General features: G+C 34.0%; 1 long non-coding RNA gene and 1 other non-coding gene across 3 annotated transcripts; one reads left to right on the top strand and one right to left on the bottom strand.

Annotated features, from left to right (window-relative positions):
- The first annotated feature begins 3,276 nt into the window (after positions 1–3,276).
- LOC149957700 (U1 spliceosomal RNA) lies at positions 3,277–3,440 on the top strand. The gene has a single exon (XR_016479127.1). It is a non-coding gene; the product is annotated as a U1 spliceosomal RNA (small nuclear RNA).
- Positions 3,441–7,967: 4,527 nt separating this feature from the next.
- On the bottom strand, positions 7,968–9,144 carry LOC149957699 (uncharacterized). 2 transcript variants are annotated; one of them, XR_016478261.1, is made up of 4 exons: positions 9,044–9,144; positions 8,304–8,844; positions 8,161–8,232; positions 7,968–8,091 (listed from the first exon to the last, which is right to left on the bottom strand). It is a non-coding gene; the product is annotated as an uncharacterized LOC149957699 (long non-coding RNA). The 2 variants fall into 2 exon arrangements; XR_016478260.1 differs by having other exon boundaries at positions 8,161–8,844.
- Positions 9,145–21,859: the final 12,715 nt, after the last annotated feature.

Genomic DNA, 21,859 nt, shown 5'->3' with positions numbered 1-21,859 from the left:
AACGACCGTTCGCTTTTTGGTCTATAATTTTAACGGAATCGGGCCGATTTTAATTAAACGATAGTTTACCGAAAATTTGTTAAAAGAATATTCCCTAAGGCCGCGCGATAAATTTACGAGAATAATTTCCCGTCGCCGTTATATCGAAAATTTAGTTGATTCGGGATTGCCAGAACTTTAATGTTGTGGGCGAGTGATTAGAAAATAAAATGGCAACCAGAATTATGCAAAATTATAAATGTTTATTTTTATTCAGAACAGTCTATGTAACGTTCTAGATTTAACTTTCATCAATAACCCAACAATATATATCCCTCCTACATAATTGTGCAGAACTGGTACTCAAGTGTCCAAGACTAGATTTGTCTTAGTTCATCGTAATTGAAAAATAAACCAAAACACACTTACACTTACACTTAAGTAAATATCATAAATTATACTGAGTAATTTTAACTAAATTCAAACTACCTTACTATAAACTCTTGTCTTAATTAACAGCTGAGAGCTGTTCGCTACTAATTACTTCCAATCTACTTAATTAGCCTCACAGGTTGAGTTGATAATTTCAAGGGTATAATTAGGTTATTCCAATTCAAAAAATAAAAACAATCAATTTTATCTTACAGCTGACTTGAGTTAGTTCACAATTTCTTTAACACTTTCAGTCTTAAACACGCACTGTTCATACACTTAAGTCCATTCGCTCACGTTCCAAACGCGAAACACAATTTAACTCTTTCCTTGACCGAAGACCGAACATACTAATTAAAACCGCAAAGTTACCTCATAACTTTTGACCGACACCAGGACCCCGTCCTGTAGTAGTTCGTCTGACAGCCAAGAACTAAGAAAGACTAAATCTTCCATTTTGACGGCAACGGCTTTGTATACGTTTATTTGGTGTTTTTTAGACCCGTCAAGATTTGACAAAAGTTCGAAAAATTGAAGAGATTATATTTTTTACCTGGTTTGATTGATAGTTCTCCACACGGTGGCGCTATATTATTACTTTTATATAGTTTCCGCGGGAGTTTTGAATAATTATCCTTTTTCTAAGCGTTATAAAAAGGTAAACAACCCGCCTTATCATAATGGTTTCTTTACTTTTTATTTTCCTAAAGGAAGTCAATGGCTCGGCGGTAAACTATCTGCGTTGTAACAATGCGACCCGAGTTCAATTCCTGAACACGATCAAATAAATTAAAATACTCAGATATTTAATTAAATATAATATTAATATAAATTAAATATTTAATTAAATATAATATTAATATAAATTAATTATTTAATTAAATATAATATTAATATAAATTAAATATTTAATTAAATATAATATTAATATAAATTAAATATTTAATTAAATATAATATTAATATAAATTAAATATTTAATTAAATATAATATTAATATAAATTAAATATTTAATTAAATATAATATTAATATAAATTAAATATTTAATTAAATATAATATTAATATAAATTAAATATTTAATTAAATATAATATTAATATAAATTAAATATTTAATTAAATATAAGATTAATATAATTTATTAATATTTAATTATATATAAGATTAATATAATTTATAAATATTTAATTAAATATAAGATTAATATAATTTATAAATATTTAATTAAATATAAGATTAATATAATTTATAAATATTTAATTAAATATAAGATTAATATAATTTATAAATATTTAATTAAATATAAGATTAATATAATTTATAAATATTTCATTAAATATAAGATTAATATAATTTATAAATATTTCATTAAATATAAGATTAATATAATTTATAAATATTTAAAATGATGTAGAATAAATTATAGTACCTAACGTTATAACTTTGTAAATGACATTCGCCAAAGCTGTTTGTTAGAAAAACACCGTATCTTAACAAGCGTTGGTGGCTGAGTGGTTAGAGTAAATCTCTTACACGAGGCAGACCCGGGTTCGATTCCCGGCCGGCGCCAAGAAATCGCAAATTGATACTAAGACGAATACCGTGAACAATTGGTGGAAGCCCTGCCATTGGACGTGTAGAGGTTGCATAACACTCAACACTCACAACCGTCATAACACGAACTCAACATTCACAACCTACGCATAAACATTACAAAAACTTAATACACCAAACCGTCACGACGGTGAGCGAAAAAACACCAAACAAACCAAACCGCAAAATAATCCGTTAACGCTCACCGTCACACGATGGTTTTGCCAACACTACGAAAAACTGCGAACGCAGAGATTTCGAGACATTGCATACATTGATTAACCTTTGCACGGAAAATGCGAACGCGTTCGCAGGGCAGACACACAGACAGACAGACAGACACAGTGATTGTATAACCCCTCCTAGGGGACTTTGTCCCCTCGGAGAGGTAAAAATTACCAACTTTAAAACTTGATTAATAACTAAACATTTTTATTATCAACTGCTCATTTCTATATCCATGTGATTTGTACAATGGTCAATTTATAATTATAATTAGTTCTTTTTAAAAATGTCATATAAAGTTTTTTCACCCCAATGCGTTTACGAAATATTGGACATCCTCAATACCATTATGCAATCTCGTACAAGCAGCTTCGCCTAATTACTTAATTAGATACTGTTACGATTGTTATTTACATTAAGACTTGGTTTTTAGGTTTATTTATATATGGTTAAACACGTAGGCAGGATCCCACTAATGCTAATTCCAGCCTAGTATATAATATAATATAATGCGATGCGATGTATAAAAAAATTAATAAATTATACAACAAACTACAGTCCCTTGCTGTAAAATTTCAAATTTAACACAGCTTTTAAGATATAGGAGCGCAGATAACCATTCATTTCGCGATAGCGTTTACCCCCATGTTAATTTTCCATACATCAGCTGAAAGTCCCCATAGCTATACAGACAAGGGACAGTTGATTGCAACCTTCGGATTTCAAGTCAGACGCCTTATCTATTAGGTCACGTGGGCGATAAGAAATTGTCTACTTTATTTATACTTGGTTCTTGCCAACTCCTGTGGGGCCGATGATTAAACATTAAAACTCTTACACAAAATTCGTCTAAGCCAAAGCGGAGTAAAAGCGCTCTTGCATATTTTACCAAGGGGTCCTTTATTATGTACTACGCTATACAGTAAAGTCATCTGATATTTCAAAACAAGGCTTAAACATATAAAATATCGCGAAACAGAATGGTCGCGTAGGGCAGCCGAGTTTACTTTTCTTCATTACAAATTTCTCAATTTAACATTAGTAGGTATACTTACCTGGCGTCGCTGCAGCCTTGATCTATGAGGAGGCGGGCTTGGACGAGAATCCATCATTGCACCGCGATGGGTTTGACTCCAACTTTCTTTTGCAAATTGCATTGGATAGGGCGTGTAATTTCTGGCAGTGGGGTCCTGCGTACGCGCTCGACCCCAAACATTTCAATCAAAAAATAAAACTGATGGTAAGGAATCAAGCGTAATTCTTAAACTACCCAGTGTCGTTTTAGTACGACCAGAGAGAATTTAAAATAGGAAGTGGAAGGTGGGGGATGAATTGTAGCTACTCAAACCCCGCGATCTGGCCAGGCGGGTTTCCGGTATGACGTTTTCCTGTGGGCGGGTCCAGAGTGAGCCGTTGAGGAAAAAAATTTGAAAGCAGAAGAAGAAATGAAATGAGTGAGTGTCGTTTGTATCAGGGGTAATTATATACAACTGGTTTAGTCGTTCATAAGGGGCCATTTATCCAGGTAGTCAAGAAAGGTTTACTTCCTCGACCAGGAGATTTCTAAAGATGTTCTGAACAAATATAAACCGCGTCGATCTATACTCAAATCATTTTTAGCCACGACAAGTAATGTGGTCAGCAATTAAAATTATTCAAATGCAAAATAAAACTGACGGTTATGGAATCCAGCTGATAGATCCAAACCCCATAATTGTAAGAATAAGTTAAACATTTCGTGTGGTTTGTCAAATTATTAGTTAGTCAGTTCTAAAGGAACACTTCGTCCAGGCCGCAGAGCGTCGCTGATGAGAGGATTTTTCCTATAAGCCGAGTGACTGCCATTATCTCTGGTATTATTATACCTGGAATCCCAAAAACCATTCATTTCAACCAGGATTCGCATTCCCAATTAATTTATTCAAATACCCCGCTGTATTAAAAATAAACCGTTGTAGTGGGTTTAGAGTTATTGAAAGCCATATTTTAGTTTTATATTTTATTTTTCATTTAACGTGAGGCACGTATTTTTTATTGGAATTCAAATGGTTATTTATTTCAGATTTCATATGTAAGGATAACATATTTTAAACTTAAATATTCGTATTTCCCGACTTCAAATCGTTAAAATGACCTCAAACTCGACTATTTTAACGCCATGGATTACAGCGAAAACAAGTCACCAGCGCCACCTAGTAACTGGTGAATCTGAGACCGACGTAAATTTTTGCAGTTAGAAGCCCGACGAATGCTGAGAATAATTAAATTTCTTAATTAAGCTTAACGACCGAATTTTTTATCGTGATGACATGGAACTGACACACTTATATTAAATGTAATAACCGACTTCTGAAATTGCATCAGTCTAACTGAAACGTTTTCTAACAATCTGATCTTTTATTTTCTAAAACCAATAAACGTAATTTTTAAAACAAGTGTCGACTTGACTTGAATTATCACTTTTTTCAACAGATGTCGCTAGCACTGAAATAAAAATAAGATGCTTAAGCCACATTTTGACCCAAAAGGTGGGACATAGTAGTACCCCTCGCGTTGATTTGCTAATTTGTAACTTATTTATAGTAATTTTTAACAATATATTATATATGGGATATACATTATAATTTTGGTTCAAGTCCATTAAGTAGAGTATAAGTGTCCTAAATATAATAATCTACAATTATTTCGCTATTTTGAATTTTAACTTCCTTTGCCATTAATAGATGGCACCAGGCTCTCCAGTAAAGTCGATTTTTCGGAGAATTGGATAGACTCATTGCCATCTTTAATAGGTGGATTTACTTATGTTCACGGGGAAAGTTTACTTTATAGGGGTAAACGACATAGTCACAATTTAACATAATGAACACTTGGCTCACTAGATGGCGGTAGTCGCGAGTTTCGACTTTCAAAAATTATCTGGCAGCCAGAAACTTTAGCGCTTTTCCGTTGCACCTTGCTGTACGTGTTTTGTCACATAATAGTGACGTGTGGATTTCTCCAGTGACGAAAAGTTTCAAGTCGATACGCTTCGATGTCCATACTGTAAACTGATAGTTTATATAAGCTATTGTCAACATTCTTAAGCCTAATTGGTTAAGCCTAAATTTCAATAAATGTTTTTCTATTTATTTTGGTTAGACTCTAAGACTATTTGGTTAGAATCTAAGTCTATTTACTTAAATTTAAACAAGGCCTAATTTTCCTCTACAGTAAAATAATAAAGTCACTTACTTTTACGGAAATCCTTAAGCCTCTCCTGTAAATAGAGTCGAGAGGGCGGCGTACGGAGCGCGAAAATCTACGTGTCTCTTCTCGAGGAGGTCCAGGAACTAAAAGAACGCCGAGTCGTATATCTAGAGATCAAATAACACTCGAAACTACAAGTAAATCCTGATTTCTCATTGGCTGAAACAAATTGACGTCACGGGAGATTGTAAAATATAACCAAAAATAGAGCTTACTGCTCATTGGTTGGCAATAAAAAATTCGTCACGTGTTAAATTAGGCAAATTAGAATAGCTGAAAATACATTGCGCTTACTTCGCCTCTAATTTACTTCTGATACAACTTTGATAAAAAATTAATCCTGTTTCGGGGCTCTCGCCGGAGGAAATCTTAGAGACTATTAACTCAGTAGAATACACTATTTTAGCAATTGCATATAATCCTGGTTATTTTAATGGTTGATATACAGGGTCTTTTTTTTTGCTCGGAAAAGTGTTTTTTTTCAAAAACTATTTATAGTACCGATTTCAAATTTGGAAGGTCAATTCTCTATACCGGGGGACATCAGTTTGAGAAATTTGAGCGTTTTCGGTAATGTTTTTCACCAATTTTGAAAAATTATTTTTCGACCACTAGGTGCGAGATAAAAATTTTCTATTATAAAGTTGTAGGCCGTCATCGAAAACCCTTAAAAATTATTCACTCGACGAAAAACAACTTATTTATCAGTGAAAATTCGAGCTTGAAAAATTTACAAGTTGGTGAAGCCAAATTACGATTGTTTGAAACGATAATTGAAAAGGGAACAACTCTAAATACAAACGTAGTAGAGTTTTCACACTTGAAAAAATGTACACGTTTGGTTTTTAAATGCAGATATTTTATTCACATAAATTTTTACAAAACATTTTCAATAATATCACCATTGGCTGCAACACAGGTTTGTGCGCGGACAATTAAGTTCTCAAACGCTTTCTCTACCATTTCTGGTGTGACGTCTCGGCAAGCACTGATTATTCGTCTAATGAGTTCCTCCCTAGTTTCAATGGGCGTGGCGTATACCTTTGCTTTAACGAATCCCCAGAGAAAATAATCCAGCGGTGTTAGGTCAGGTGACCTTGCTGGCCAATGCACTGGACCATTTCTCCCTATCCACCTTTCAGGAAACTCGTTGTTGAGGTGCTCAGTTACTTGCCGGGGAAAATGCGGAGGTGCGCCATCTTGCTGAAACCACAACTGACGTCTTTCAGCCAATGGAAGGTCGTCGATTGCGTCACTCAGTTCGTTCTGTAGAAAATGTAAATACCTTTGGCCGTTGAGGTTCGTCGGCAGGAAAAAGGGACCAATCAAACGGTTTCCAACAAGTCCAACCCAAACATTGACCCGTTCAAATTGAACCTGGTGATGATATTCAAAACCCCAATGTGGGTTGATGTCAGACCAAAGATGGCTGTTTTGATGATTAAAGGGCCCATCTCTAGAAAATGACGCTTCGTCGGAGAACAAAACATGGCGCAAAAATTGTCTATCTTCTTGGACAGCATTTAGTAACCAGTTGCTAAATTCATAACGTCTTTGATGGTCTCCGTCAATTAGTCTTTGGTGGAGCGTAGCTCTGTATGGGTGATAGCGATTCTTACGAAGAATTTTCCACACACGATTTGCAGAACAACCCAAATCAGCAGCGGCGTTAGCGCAACTGTGACGAGGATATGCCACAAAGTACGCGAGTACATTGTTCTCGAAGTCTAAATCCGGTTGACCCAATCCGCGAAACCTAGGTTGCAAGTTACCAAATTGATTGAAATCGTGAATTGCTCGTCTTACTGTATTTACAGATGGTGCTCCATTTGGATGTCTTTCTGCGAAGATTTCAGTCACTCTTCTAAGGTTTTGCGCTGCTTCTCCATAGTAAATGGCAACTATCTCGGTACGCTCAGCTACTGAATAACGAGGCATTGTTCGAAATATTATCAAACACTGATAATAATCTCCCAAAGTTTTCCTTTAAATACCCAATGCATGTTTAGGATTGACCTATAGCCTCGTGTTTTTTAAATCCGGTCGTTTTTTTAACCAAAGTTTCAACTGGATTAGGTAATTCGGTTTCAATTATCGTTTCAAACAATCGTAATTTGGCTTCACCAACTTGTAAATTTTTCAAGCTCGAATTTTCACTGATAAATAAGTTGTTTTTCGTCGAGTGAACAATTTTTAAGGGTTTTCGATGACGGCCTACAACTTTATAATAGAAATTTTTTATCCCGCACCTAGTGGTCGAAAAATAATTTTTCAAAATTGGTGAAAAACATTACCGAAAACGCTCAAATTTCTCAAACTGATGTCCCCCGGTATAGAGAATTGACCTTCCAAATTTGAAATCGGTACTATAAATAGTTTTTGAAAAAAAACACTTTTCCGAGCAAAAAAAAAGACCCTGTATACTGAAATGATTATTGTAGGATAGGAAAATAAAAGAATCGTGATAAAAGTTAATTTTTTTATTCCATAATAATTGGGATGGAGAGTAGAATCCTACTACTATGGATTTCGCCCCCATCATCCCAGTAGAACTAGTGTTCTACAAATTGTAGGAACATCCTTCGACGTCCCTTGGTCTCTCCCACCTCAAGGCTAACAGAACAATACATAAAATTTTAACTTTAGTACAGTATAAATAATTCGTGAAATTTAATTTATTACCTTATTCTAAGTTCAAATTTAATTGACTCGTCGTTAGCGCTTTGTAATAAAATCCCCTTGATCTCTTCTATTCTACATGAAGAAAATTAAAATCTTAAATTTTTTTGTCCCAAAAGTTATTTAAATGTTAAAATAATATTTACCGCATCTTGTTTTCTTTTAATTGGTGCTAATCCGGTTCGAAAAAAGGTCAGAATGATTTGTTCTAATTTTTTACCACCCGTTTCCCAACCCACCAATTCCTACCCCCTATACCCTATCTCCTTCTTTTCCTTGATGAAATTTAAGTTAGAGAGTGTGGAACCTATTCAGTGTGTAAATAAATAAGTGGATAAAGTCGGTAAATTTTTCCATGGGATAAATAGTGTTCGTAGATAATTAATTTCGTGAGACTGGGAGGTACAGGTGAGAAGCTTTTATCGATGACAGTAGTTGCTTTTGGCGTAGGTGGAATGTCCCATTCTTTCCCAAGCCGGACAGTTGGGAAAGAATCTAGCATGTTCCGATTCTGGTACGTCTCCTGATTTCCATCCTTCTAATACGCCATGGCATTTGTAGCATCTGACTGCGTCGTCTTGTTGAATATAGTAGAATCCAGCCTTCGCTAGTTGCTCCTTAGTGACGTGCGGATTTTTCCAGTGACGAAACGTTTCAAGTCGATACGCTTCGATTTCCATAGCTGATCTAGACCAAATACGTTCTATAGTTTCAAATGATACATTATCTAAGCCTACATTTACCCCTAAGTCTACTAAACCTAATTTTATCAATATGGTTAAATTTCTACGCTAAAATTCTCAATATAAACGCTTTTTTCAATATGCAAATTGTTTTAAATATGTCTAAAAATATAGTCTATTACAAAGAAAAAATAATTACTTACTTTACGGGTAGAAATCCTTTGTCGAGCTGTAGAAAAGACTGAGCGATCCGTCAGCAGGTCTTTACTCGTCAATGTGCCGAAGAGAAATGACGCGTGTAAGATTAATTTATTCCTATCTTGTTGAGAATAATTCATCACGTGATCTAAACTTCAAATAACCCTCAAATTCTATTTTCTGTCTCTCTCTGAGAGTTTAAACTGACTCTAATGATTGACGGCACATATTAACTCACTTGAGTATTTGGAAAAAATCCTTTGCTACTCGAAGGAGAGTTTTGGAAATACCACGTTGACGATATCAAAATCGAGCTCTCACTTGAAAATGTTTACGGAAAACAATCCTCTTGGAAAATTGAGTTACGTAGAAGATTGCTAAAAAATGGCTAAGTGTTATGTTTTTATCAATAATGAGTCTTATTTTTTACATTTTAAAGTATTTATTAAGAGTGAAAAATCCCATGACTACACTGATGGCATATCTTAAGTACCAGTGGAAAAAAATCCATTGCTCAAAGTTCAGTTATCTTATTAAACGTGCGCGTGCACAGAAAAATAAACGAGTCACGTGATAGTAACTTAATTTCTACGCTAATCTTACCCCTACTAGGCCTAATTTCTGTCTAATACATTTCCAATATATATATAAAAGAATGCCTAAAAATTTCATTTTAAATATAATAAAATAGCCTACCTGATTATTATTATTATTATTATTATTATTATTATTATAACTTACTTTTCAGCGTGACCTTCAATGACTATTCCCAATGCTAAGACTCTTTATTGAGATAACGAAAACTGTAACTAAGAATTGATTCCCATGACTACACTGACGGCATATCTTAAGTACCAGTGGAAAAAAAATCCATTGCTCAAAGTTCAGTTATCTTATTAATCGGGTGCGCGCGCACAGAAAATGAAAGTCACGTGAGAATCGGTACGTCACTGAAAATAGGGGAAGTGTCATCACTAGAGTTCTTTTATCAATATATTTAATTAACGATTATTTCAAAGTTTAGATGGCGCCATGGTTCTCAAAGCAGTGAAATTAAAAGATCTCAACGGGTGGAATTGGAGAAACGCTAAAAATATTCTCGACATATTCATTCTCCTTGAGTATAAATAAATAAATAAATAAATACATTCTTGGCGTAGTAGTAGGATTTTAAGAAAAAAATTAAATACGGAAAATCAATTATTTTATTTTAAAGGTTTTGTGATTTCCCACCAAACAATTTCAACATCTTCAATGTAGGCTATCTCATCAGGGGCATCTCAAAAATTATGTTTTTTCTTCAATATTGAACATTGCTTGTATTCCCCGTATCGGTTAATCTGAATACTACAAGAAAGAAAGAAAAAGAGATATATACTGAGCATTTTAGGTCAAACTAATAAAAGATTATTTTAAAATAAATTTCTAATAAAGTATAGAAAATGGAGAAATTCAAACATAAAAGATAAACTTAGAAATAAGTTTTATAGTAATTAAGAATAATAACTATTTTTTACCTTCTAACCCAAAAAAATATATTGGGATCATATCCTTCCGGTACTTTTGTCCAACTAAAAGTAAAAAACAGTATTATTAAATCTCACTCTACTTGAAAAAAAAATCCAAGAGATTATTATTAAAATTCTTACCTCTTAAAACAATTTTCGAACGACATTTTGTTTTTTACGTTATACGCGTAGTTGTAGTGATCGTTTTATGAATTATTCATTTTCATTTCAGGGGTATTTATACATAAGGGCCATGTATCATCGATAGTTAAGAAACAGTTTTGAATAAAAAAAAGATAATTAGAAGTCATAGGAGATCATCTCAGTGACGTCACGATGTTCGTTAGCAACGAAGTTACCAATCTTAGCCCTTAGCAACCACAGCGTATCGAGGCTAGCTTTTATAAACTAAAATTTACTAACCTTGATCTAAGCTTATACGCTAGGCCTAATTTTATCATTTTAAACGCATACTAATGATAAAGTTCATTACCAATAAATTGCTCAACTAGTATTTCATTTCATAATAATATACCAGTTGGAATTAAAAGGTATTAACTATTTTTGAAAATTAATAAAGATTTTATGAAAAAGAAAAAAAGTCAATTCCAATTCCAATGAAAATAATTTTATTTTATTAAAACTGCAATCTGTAAATCGTTATTTACATTTTTTTTGTGTTTGTTTTTTCTAAGGGAAGTCTTCAGCTCCCCCTTGACGTAGATGGTGCATTCAAAAGTTGGTCTGCCGAGATTTCGGCGACCGGAGCCTGAATAGGTGGGGTTACGAAGGCTGGAATCTCGACGACTAGACCCTGGACAGGTATGACTTCTGCGTCTTGAATCTCAATGACTTGAGCCAGGGTGGGTGGTGCTGAGGGGTGGACGACTGGTGCTGGATCCTGGTCTTGTAGTGCAGCGGCCTTTGCGAGTGGTGCAGGGCCGTCTCCCCAGAACAGATTGAAAATTTCTTCGACCTCCTTCTCCTCTTCATCGGTTACACCCACAGTACGCTCTTCTATCTATCAATTGTATTAATTTCACTGAAAACACTTATCGAGTTTGGAATTTGTTTAATTTAAACTCCCACTTAATGTAAAAATCAGTTTAAAAATATTAATTAGAGAGCAGTAACAGATTAAATTATAGATTTAATATTTTAGAACTGGACCTACCTTAACGTATTTATGAGTTTTAGGGCCCATTCTTTTATAAATCCTGGGAATACTAACATGAGCAGCCAAATGAACATCTATATGTTTTGTTACATGGTTTGACTCCATGGATCTGCGGTACCAATTCTTATATTTCTTAACAACGATTTCCAGCATGCGAAAAGAAATTTTATCATTGCGTACTTTAAACCTCAACACCTGTTTGGTTACAGACATATCGACTTCGTTTTCCATGGTCGCGACTTCTTCTTTTTCGAGCTTAGACGACAGAGAGAGAGAGAGGTAGAAACTTCTTTTAACTTAATTAATCGAAGAGAGAGAGAGAGAGAGAGAATTGATATTTTTTATATGGGTTTATAGGCTTTTATACCAAAACTTGGTGTACTTGAGATGGAAGGATTTCCCAAGTTGTTAAATATGAAGGGGAGATGTTTTTGTGATTGTTTTTATTTATAAAATTGGTATTGAGATGATTGGAAACTTTTTTAAATATATTTCTCAAGTTATGAAATGTGTTTATGAATTAGTATAAAAACCGATACTGCTATCCAAATTTATTCATTCTTCTAGTCTCTCTAGAAACGTAGAAACAAAACTTCAATAGTTTTCAAGAAACAAACTTGGTAAATATATTTGTCTCTCTCTTTTTTTTCTTGTAGTATAATTTATGGTAGAATTAATTGTTTAAATTATGCCTTTTCACAATCAATGTAATTTAAATAAAGTTATTGAAAGATTGAAGCATTTTTTTTGTATACTTAGATGGAATCATATATTACCCTACTTTATCAAGTCAAAGTTATTGAAGTTTAGTAAATTATATCCTTCGCATACTTAAATTATGCCTTTTCACAAAGATTCAATCTTTCAATAACTTTATTTAAATTACATTGATTGTGAAAAGGCATAATTTAAGTATGCGACATCATTTAAACAATGAGAAATTAATTCGTTTATATCGAAGGGGGAATACCCTGTAAATTCAACCAAAAAATCTTTTTTTACACGATTCAACTAATCCTGGGAGATACGAAAGGTAGTATATAGATTTAAAAAATCACAAGGTTCACCTTGATTTTTCAATGGTTTATAAATACAATGAAATTTTTTTAGATTTTCGATCAATACATGTACATAAAACATGGTGTTTATAACTAATATATTATTGATTAGTAGATTTAATTGTTCATCTATACAATCTTTAAAGTTATTCAAGGCTAACACCTGAGAACTACTAATAGAAAGGCTATAGGATAAGTTAGTATCATCCTCAAAATATTTTTGGGTAAAGGGTAGAATTTTTATTTATTTATATAGAGGCGAGTTCATCGATGCTTTTCCATTTTAGTGTCTATGAAGGCTGAAGAATTTGGTGAGGGAATTATGAGTGAAAAATCATTTTCATCATCTTTACTCTCTTTTAACGTCAAAATTAACTTGTTAACAGCTGCATTTACTTCATTTTTATCACGAACATAAGCTCGACCTTCGTAAATCCTACAATTCATAGGTTTAGAGCTAGCATTTTCTTTTGGCGATTGGAAATTTACATCCATGACAGCGAGTGGCCGAATTGATTTCCCTCTTTGACAACCCCATTGTTGTTTCTTGCTTGTACATGAAATGGGATCATTAATTTCAATGATTTCTGAAGCCTCTTGTAAGTATCGGAGAAAACCAATCAAATGATTGCAAGTTCCAGATAATCCAGCGGCACATTCACAATAGCCATCTAGTACTGGATTTTTGCCACCAGATACTCTTAACGCCGCGGCACAAAGATAGGGTGATTCATTTTTTCTTTTACTCCGGAAACATTTCCCCTTAACATAAACTACGTCATTTTCCCTAGAAAATAAATGTGGACATTAATAAAATTATACTTAATAATACACAAACGAATAGAATCAATCAAGCATACTTATCGGTATTTATAAGCAAGGAGTCTTTGTCAACATATCCTTCTGTTACAAAGTTATAACTTCGTCTTAACTGTCTATTAGTTTTATTCTTACTTTTGTAATAAGAAAATACGTGGTTTTTAGTTAACGTTGGAACAGTTTACAGAGATTTTTTTATATCCAGTAATTGGAAATATGAAACCATTGTTTACAGCAGAATTCACGTTCATTTCTAGTTGAAAATGAAAGCTTAAGTGACTGCGGAAATCGTAGCAGACGGCTGCGACAGCACCTTTTCGTTAAACTATGATGGCGACATCGCACGCTATGTTTAAGCGTCAGTACAAAATGTGACTATGTCGTTTGCCCCTGGTAGTGCACTCGCGAGTAAAAAAATAGTAAATCCACCTATAACAAGGGTCTTATCATAATACAGATGGCAATGATAGATCCGAATGTTGCTTTAAAATTTGAGATATTTCAATTTAACTATATTAAATAACATTATTTCTTATGGTAACGAAAGTGGTATTTACCGGTATCCAGTAGTAAATGAACCGAAGTTATCGAAATAGCACTCAGAATCAAATAGTGTTTTACTCTGCTAGCGAGTGCAAGTATTTACAAAACACGGTAAATTAAAATTAATCCAAAACATATTGTTACATTTTTTATATCAAATGTTTCAAGTATAAAAGTATTTCGTTTAGTCACAAGAGAAGAGGATTTAAATATTTAAAATAACAAAAACATTTGTTAGGTTTTGATAATGTTTAACAGTGAACTAAGGCTTAACATTTCCTTGACAGTCACAGTAGTGCAAGGTTACTAGAAATTTACTAGAAAAAAACTCTTATATAGGTTGGCGCATACAGCCTCTTTTCGTACAAGAGAAACCAACCACTCTCGTTTAAAAAAACGGGGAAAGATGTCCGGTTTCCCCCCGAAAAACACGTCACTGGATGTCAGGCAACAAGCAGACTTGTAAATAGCGGCAGCCCACGCGTCAAAAACCCCTGAAAAAATCACGGGACTCCTAAAAAAATGTCTTTAGAAGGGGGTAAAGAGTCCACGGGACTCCCTGAAATTATATCGTTAGCACTGTAGAAAGAGGAAAAATTTCGAGATTTAAATAAAAAGTAGAATTATTTTTCTCTTTGAGACATCTGACCGCCACTATTTCAGCTCTCCGAATATTATTCGGACTCCCCACGGAGCTAGAGCTCCCTTGACCCCTATCTACTTATCTGTGAGGCCTATAGAAATTGACAATGACCAATGAAAAATTTGGGGAATCATTTTCATACATCGTTAGTCTTGCTCTGTATTCTATTAAGCACAGTGCCATTGAAGACCAACATTTTGTTTTATTTAATTAATAAAGGTAGAAATAAAATTAAGTCCGATGGGTTTGAAATGAAGACTTTAATAGTTAAATTAATTGTGAAAATATTTACGAGCATTTTAATTTACCCGATCACGAATATATATAAAAATATGTATACTTTGATGTTGAGAATATATAATGAAATAATGCTGCCGTTCGATTTCTGACTGTCTCGTTTATAATTACAATAAAAAATTTATAGGCTTAGCCTGGTTAGGTGACATTTATTTTCGTATATAAAATGGAGATATTAAGAGAGATTAAAGAACATATAAATTTAAACGAGGGGGGTCGAAAAAAGGAGGAAGAGTCCTGGACTCGTCGAAAAAATGGATCGGCGGAGGGGTCCGAGTCCAATGGACTCTCTTAAAAATATACACTATTTACCAGTCTGGGCAACAAGTCGTCTCTCTCCCTTTTTTCGAGAGAATCGAGTAAAAAACTTCATCTCACTGCGCAAACGCCAGTGACGTCGCCGGAGTTTTATTTTGTTTGGGTTCTATTGTGAAGACCGACGAAAGTTGAGAAACAAGAAAAAGAAAACACTCCTTCTTCGTCTTTTCTTCTAACTGGTCGCGATGGAAAACCGTGGAAAATACAAATTGGGGCCGTTATGAATTAAAAAAAAAACAAACGAAACATTGTACAAGAAATAATTGATGTTTTGTAAGTATTAATTAATTTAATTTTCCTAATAACAATTTTGAGGTATTGATTAGTGGATTCATGGTTGATCTATATGATTTTTTTCAACCGGGATCAGGCCCGTAGCCATGGGGGACACTACGGGGCATTGCCCCCCTCAAAAATAAATCCTGCCCCTCTAATGAAATTCCGATTTGCCCCAGCTGCCCACTCGAAATTATCCGCTACCCTTTAGATCCATTGATAATTTCTAAAAACGTTTCTTCACGGTGTATACAATTATTAGTAGTGTTTTATTTTTGCGAAGGAAGAAAACGTGATTTAAAATAAACAAAAAAATTATAAGAATCTATTAAACCCTTTTAAGTTATATACAATAAAAATAATTGTATATAAATCAAAAGGTTTTGATAGATTCTTATAAAAAATTGTTTATTTTTAATCACGCGGTGTCTTCCTTCGCAAAAATAAAATAATACTTATATCCTCTACCCCCTTAAAATTATTCTTTGCCCTTTCTCTATTTTAGCTTGTTACCTAATACGTTGAAATATTCATACACATTTTAATGAATTCAGAATATATACCGATTTTTTATGTAATTGTTTTTCCGTGCTAGGTTTATACATTTGTACCAATAATTAAAGATTATTTTTTAATTTGTTTCAAAATTTTAAATAAATTAAAAAATTAATACTTAAAACGAAAGGACCCCTTAGTTTTGTGAAAATGTTATGACCCCCCGCGGTCGCGGGTTTTTCGGGTCCTACAAATTATTTACTTAACACCAAGAATGAGGGTATATCATATCACAGATTTCCCAATGATAAAGATGTAAGAAATATTTGGTTGGAAAAATGCGCTAATGTCAGAATTGGCAATGTTAACTGCTGTCGAATTTGTTCTAATCATTTTACCAAAGATGATTTTGAAAGAGATTTAAGATCCGAGCTACTAAATTCAAAGCCAAAGAAAATTCTCAAGAAGAATGCCATACCGTCTTTAAACTTGCCCACCAATGAAGTCGGAAACTCAATTATACCAAACACACCAAAATCGACAAGACCATTGCCTTAACCCGTTCCATTTTCAAGTCACCTAAGCCTAACTTATTGAAATTTCCAACCGAAAGCGGCTCACCGATAATATTTTCTCGTGCAAAATGTATTCAAAGTTCACCTCTAATGAAGTCTAAAACAACAATGTCGGCCAATTTGACATTAAATGAATATACGAAGATTAACGAGGGCAATAAACCTTCTTTGATAAATCTTTCCGGAGATTTATCAAAGCTTTCCACACCGAATAATTCTTCATTGCTGCTTAGTTCATCGGCCACATCCAAAAACGATCAAGAAACATCACAAAAATCTTTTACACCAAACTTCGAAGCTCAAGATTTCCCTAAGATGTCCTCAACTCAAAATTGACCTTGGCCTTTCTCAGAGCATTCAATATCTGAAGATTTTACTAGTTCAGCTTTCACTCAAAATTCATCAAAGGAACCTAATGAATCGTCTTCGCCTCAAAATTCATCTGAAGAACCCAATGAGTCGTCTTCGCCTCAAAATTCATCCGAAGAACCTAATGAGTCGTCTTCGCCTCAAAATTCTTCTGAAAAACCCAATGAGTCGTCTTCGCCTCAAATTTCATCTGAAGAACCTAATAAGTCGTCTTCAGCTCAAAATTCATCAGAGACGTCATTGGAACAAGATTCTCTGACTTTATTCCAATATTCATCGGAGCTCTCCTTACCACAAGATTCTTCGCAGTCATTTCAAGAGTTTTTTAAAACGTCCTTAACCAAAACAACGGAAAAATACGCCGTGCAAGAATCATCTGTGATAAAAGATTTAAATGTTACGCGTTTGATAGAAGTACAAAATAAATCATTTACTGAGGATATCGTAAAAGCTATAACTTAGTCACAAGCATTAAGTGATCCATTAATAGAATCAATAGTATTAAATGATAATACTAGCAATCAGTCTAGTCCTGCAAAGCTGCCCGAAAACGTTTCTCTTGCCAAAGAATGTAAGGGTTTTTTTAAAAAAAACTTTTTCTAACAATCAAAATAAGAACACTAGAAAAATTAATAAGACTCGCGAAAAACTTAAAAATAAAGTTATAAAAATTGGCAGTCGAATAAGTAATTTTTAAAAAAGAAGAAAAATGCCATTAACACCCTAAAACTAAACCTAGCAACTGAAAAATTAGAAAACAAAATTCTGAAAAAACAATTGAAACGTCTAAACATTGAAAACAAAGATCTGAAAACTAACAAGTATAAAATATCAGGTTGTAAATATTTCAACACTTTAGAGAAAGTTTTCACTCCTAGTCAAATAAAATCTCTTTTGGGGAAAAAGAAAGTGAAATGGGGCAATGAAGATATTGCAAATGCTTTCACGATATACGACGAAATTAGATTTCAGTCAAGGGGTACTATACGATGTGTTAAATTTAATGAAAGCAAATTCACCAAATATGACGGATATAGACAAACTAGTTGTTATATCATTTGATGAGGTAAAAGTTCGATCCCTTTACGAATATGACGTTAAAAGAGATCAAGTTATCGGCCCCCACAGTCAACTCAAGTTGTGATGGCTCGTGGTCTTTTTGCTAAATGGAAGCAGCCCATTTACTTAGGATTTGATGACAAAATGACCAAAGCTACTTTATCAAAAGTCATCATAGAATTACATAAATCTGGATTCACCGTAGTAGCTGGCGGCGTTAACGACATGGGAGGAGGTAATATGGGATTGTGGAATGAGCTTGGAATAAAAATTGGCAAAACTTGGTTTACAAATCCATCGAATTCCAAATGTCACATATACGTTTTTGCAGATGCACCGCATCTTTTGAAATTAATTAGAAATTGGTTCATCGACTCGGGATTTATTATAGACGAACTACCAACTAGAATTGACCCAATAAAAACTGCATTTGAGAAAGACACCGGAGAAGTTAAAACCCTCCATAAATTAACTAAGTTACATTTTGATTGTGCGCGCACCCAGAGACAAAATGTACGACTCGCGGCAGAACTCTTTTCACATAGTGTAGCCACAGCTGTGAAAAGATTAGAACTAGGTGAGACTGGCAAAGCGACTGCAGCCTTCATTGAAACGGTCAATGAATGGTTCGACGTTATGAACAGTTACGTAAAAGCAAGCCACAAAGAGTCGAAAAAGGCTTATGGCATGAATTTAAAACCCCAAATTGAAATTCTAGATAAAATGTCTCACACTATTGAAAACTTAAAATTCCTAAAAAAAAATTACCAATTTCTTCAAATTTTTTAAAAGGCCTCTTACATCTAACAGTTCTTTAAAGAACCTTTACTATGACCTTAATAGGGACTATGGTGTAAAGTATATACTCACACATAGACTGAACCAAGATTGTTTAGATATTTTTTTCTCCCAGCTCAGATCTAGGGGCGGATTGGATGACCATCCAACTCCTATAAACGCTTTATATCGTATAAGGATGATAATTCTCGGTAAAAATCCAGGATTAATTAATTCAAAAAATACTAATACGATTATTCAGGTGCCAGATGTATATTTCGTCACTCATCTGCTTAAAGAAGCTGATATTACTCCTGATGACTCTGACCCTGAATGTGATGAAGGAGATCTTTCAAACACGCCTGAAATAGTTGGGGTTCCGACCACACCAACAAGCTCACCCTTAAAAAAAATTCCTAAAACAAACAGAAATTTCTCCTATGTTGGAAATAATTTCGCTACTTTAATACCTAAAAGCCCGAATTCACTACTATGCAACTCGCCAACTAAAAACCTTAATTATTCTGGAAAAGAGAATAAGCAAAATTACACTGACAGCGAAGAAGGGGGAATGGAGTATTTAGCAGGGTGGGTAGCGAAGAAGTTTTGTGATAAATATACAAATTTAAATTTAAAAAGTACAAATGTAAATACCGATCACGATTACAGCTTACCAACATGGGTTTCACATTTATCTTATGGAGGAATTGTTGTGCCCTCCAAGAAATTTTTAAACGATGTGAAAGAGTTCGACCAATATTTCATAGATTTTAACAAAGATGCAAAAAACACTATTTCTTTCAGTCAAGAGAGCAAAATTGTTAGCTGTATCACTGAAAACATTAGCCAAAAATTTACAGAATACCCCAGAGATATAATATTTACGTACATTAAAATGAGGACCATAATTAGAATAAAGTACTTAAATATTAAAACAGAAAATGATGCCCAAGATCGGCGAAAAGGCAAAAAGATGAAAAAGTTGAAGAATTAACTTTTTAAACGTTCCTAAGGTCAAGATTGTTCCTATTGTATGTTTACGTTTACAAAAAAAAATTACTTTTTATTAAGTGAAAAATAAATATTCGGAAACATATGTGCTGGTCTTATTACTAATTTACATTTATATTTATTTATTTTTTTATTATAGAGACGCGTCGAGCCGCGGCTCGTCGTTCCATAATTAAATTAAATACAATATAACAGTGGTGTAGACAAGGGGGGTTTCCGTGTGTAAAGCCCCCCTTGGGCCTACCTTTGACTGTACTAAATGTCCACCCCCATTAAAGAAAGAAGTGAAGCCGCTGGGTCCAAAATTAAAGCTTTAAGGAAAGCTATTAAAGAAAGAAGTGAAGCCACTGGGTCCAAAATTAAAGCTTTAAGGAAAGCTATTAAAGAAAGAAGTGAAGCCGCTGGGTCCAAAATTAAAGCTTTAAGGAAAGCTATTAAAGAAAGAAGTGAAGCCGCTGGGTCCAAAATTAAAGCTTTAAGGAAAGCTATTAAAGAAAGAAGTGAAGCCACTGGGTCCAAAATTAAAGCTTTAAGGAAAGCTATTAAAGAAAGAAGTGAAGCCGCTGGGTCCAAAATTAAAGCTTTAAGGAAAGCTATTAAAGAAAGAAGTGAAGCCGCTGGGTCCAAAATTAAAGCTTTAAGGAAAGCTATTAAAGAAAGAAGTGAAGCCACTGGGTCCAAAATTAAAGCTTTAAGGAAAGCTATTAAAGAAAGAAGTGAAGCCGCTGGGTCCAAAATTAAAGCCTTAAGGAAAGCTATTAAAGAAAGAAGTGAAGCCGCTGGGTCCAAAATTAAAGCTTTAAGGAAAGCTATTAAAGAAAGAAGTGAAGCCGCTGGGTCCAAAATTAAAGCTTTAAGGAAAGCTATTAAAGAAAGAAGTGAAGCCACTGGGTCCAAAATTAAAGCTTTAAGGAAAGCTATTAAAGAAAGAAGTGAAGCCGCTGGGTCCAAAATTAAAGCTTTAAGGAAAGCTATTAAAGAAAGAAGTGAAGCCGCTGGGTCCAAAATTAAAGCTTTAAGGAAAGCTATTAAAGAAAGAAGTGAAGCCGCTGGGTCCAAAATTAAAGCTTTAAGGAAAGCTATTAAAGAAAGAAGTGAAGCCGCTGGGTCCAAAATTAAAGCTTTAAGGAAAGCTATTAAAGAAAGAAGTGAAGCCGCTGGGTCCAAAATTAAAGCTTTAAGGAAAGCTATTAAAGAAAGAAGTGAAGCCGCTGGGTCCAAAATTAAAGCTTTAAGGAAAGCTATTAAAGAAAGAAGTGAAGCCGCTGGGTCCAAAATTAAAGCTTTAAGGAAAGCTATTAAAGAAAGAAGTGAAGCCGCAGGGTCCAAAATTAAAGCTTTAAGGAAAGCTATTAAAGAAAGAAGTGAAGCCGCTGGGTCCAAAATTAAAGCTTTAAGGAAAGCTATTAAAGAAAGAAGTGAAGCCGAGCTCTCCTGGGAAAGTTAATGCCTCAACACCGATGAAAATTGAAGGGCAGAAAAATAAAGAAAACTCACCAAATACGAAACAAAAGACATGTTCTATGACCTCAAAACATAGCATAAGCTCCTCTGCCACATCGCCAGGAAAATTTAGAAAGCTATGTTTTGGAATACCCGTCCCAAACGATTCCTCACTGAAGATTTCTAATCCTAGCACTAGCGCTAGTAATGGCAACCTATCATTAGTTCCTAAACCAACCCAGAGTCATCCAATTATAATACAGGCTTCTAATCACCGCACATACACCCGCTTTAAGTTAAATGAAATAAAAACTTCAGCTCCTACATCGTCAAAACAACCTGCGAATACAACCACCATCATAAGGATTAAACCTGCTGTAATCGAACCCAACATTATAGTACCTCCTGCTTTAGTAACAGCTATGATTAAACCTAACACTGTAGTACGGGCTC

This window comes from Leiobunum rupestre, chromosome 2 (assembly GCF_980474605.1).
Source record: "Leiobunum rupestre chromosome 2, qqLeiRupe1.1.hap1, whole genome shotgun sequence".
NCBI classification, from domain to species: Eukaryota; Metazoa; Arthropoda; class Arachnida; order Opiliones; family Sclerosomatidae; genus Leiobunum; species Leiobunum rupestre.
Note: the sequence above shows the minus strand (reverse complement) of the source record. Positions and strands in the feature narration are given on the sequence as shown.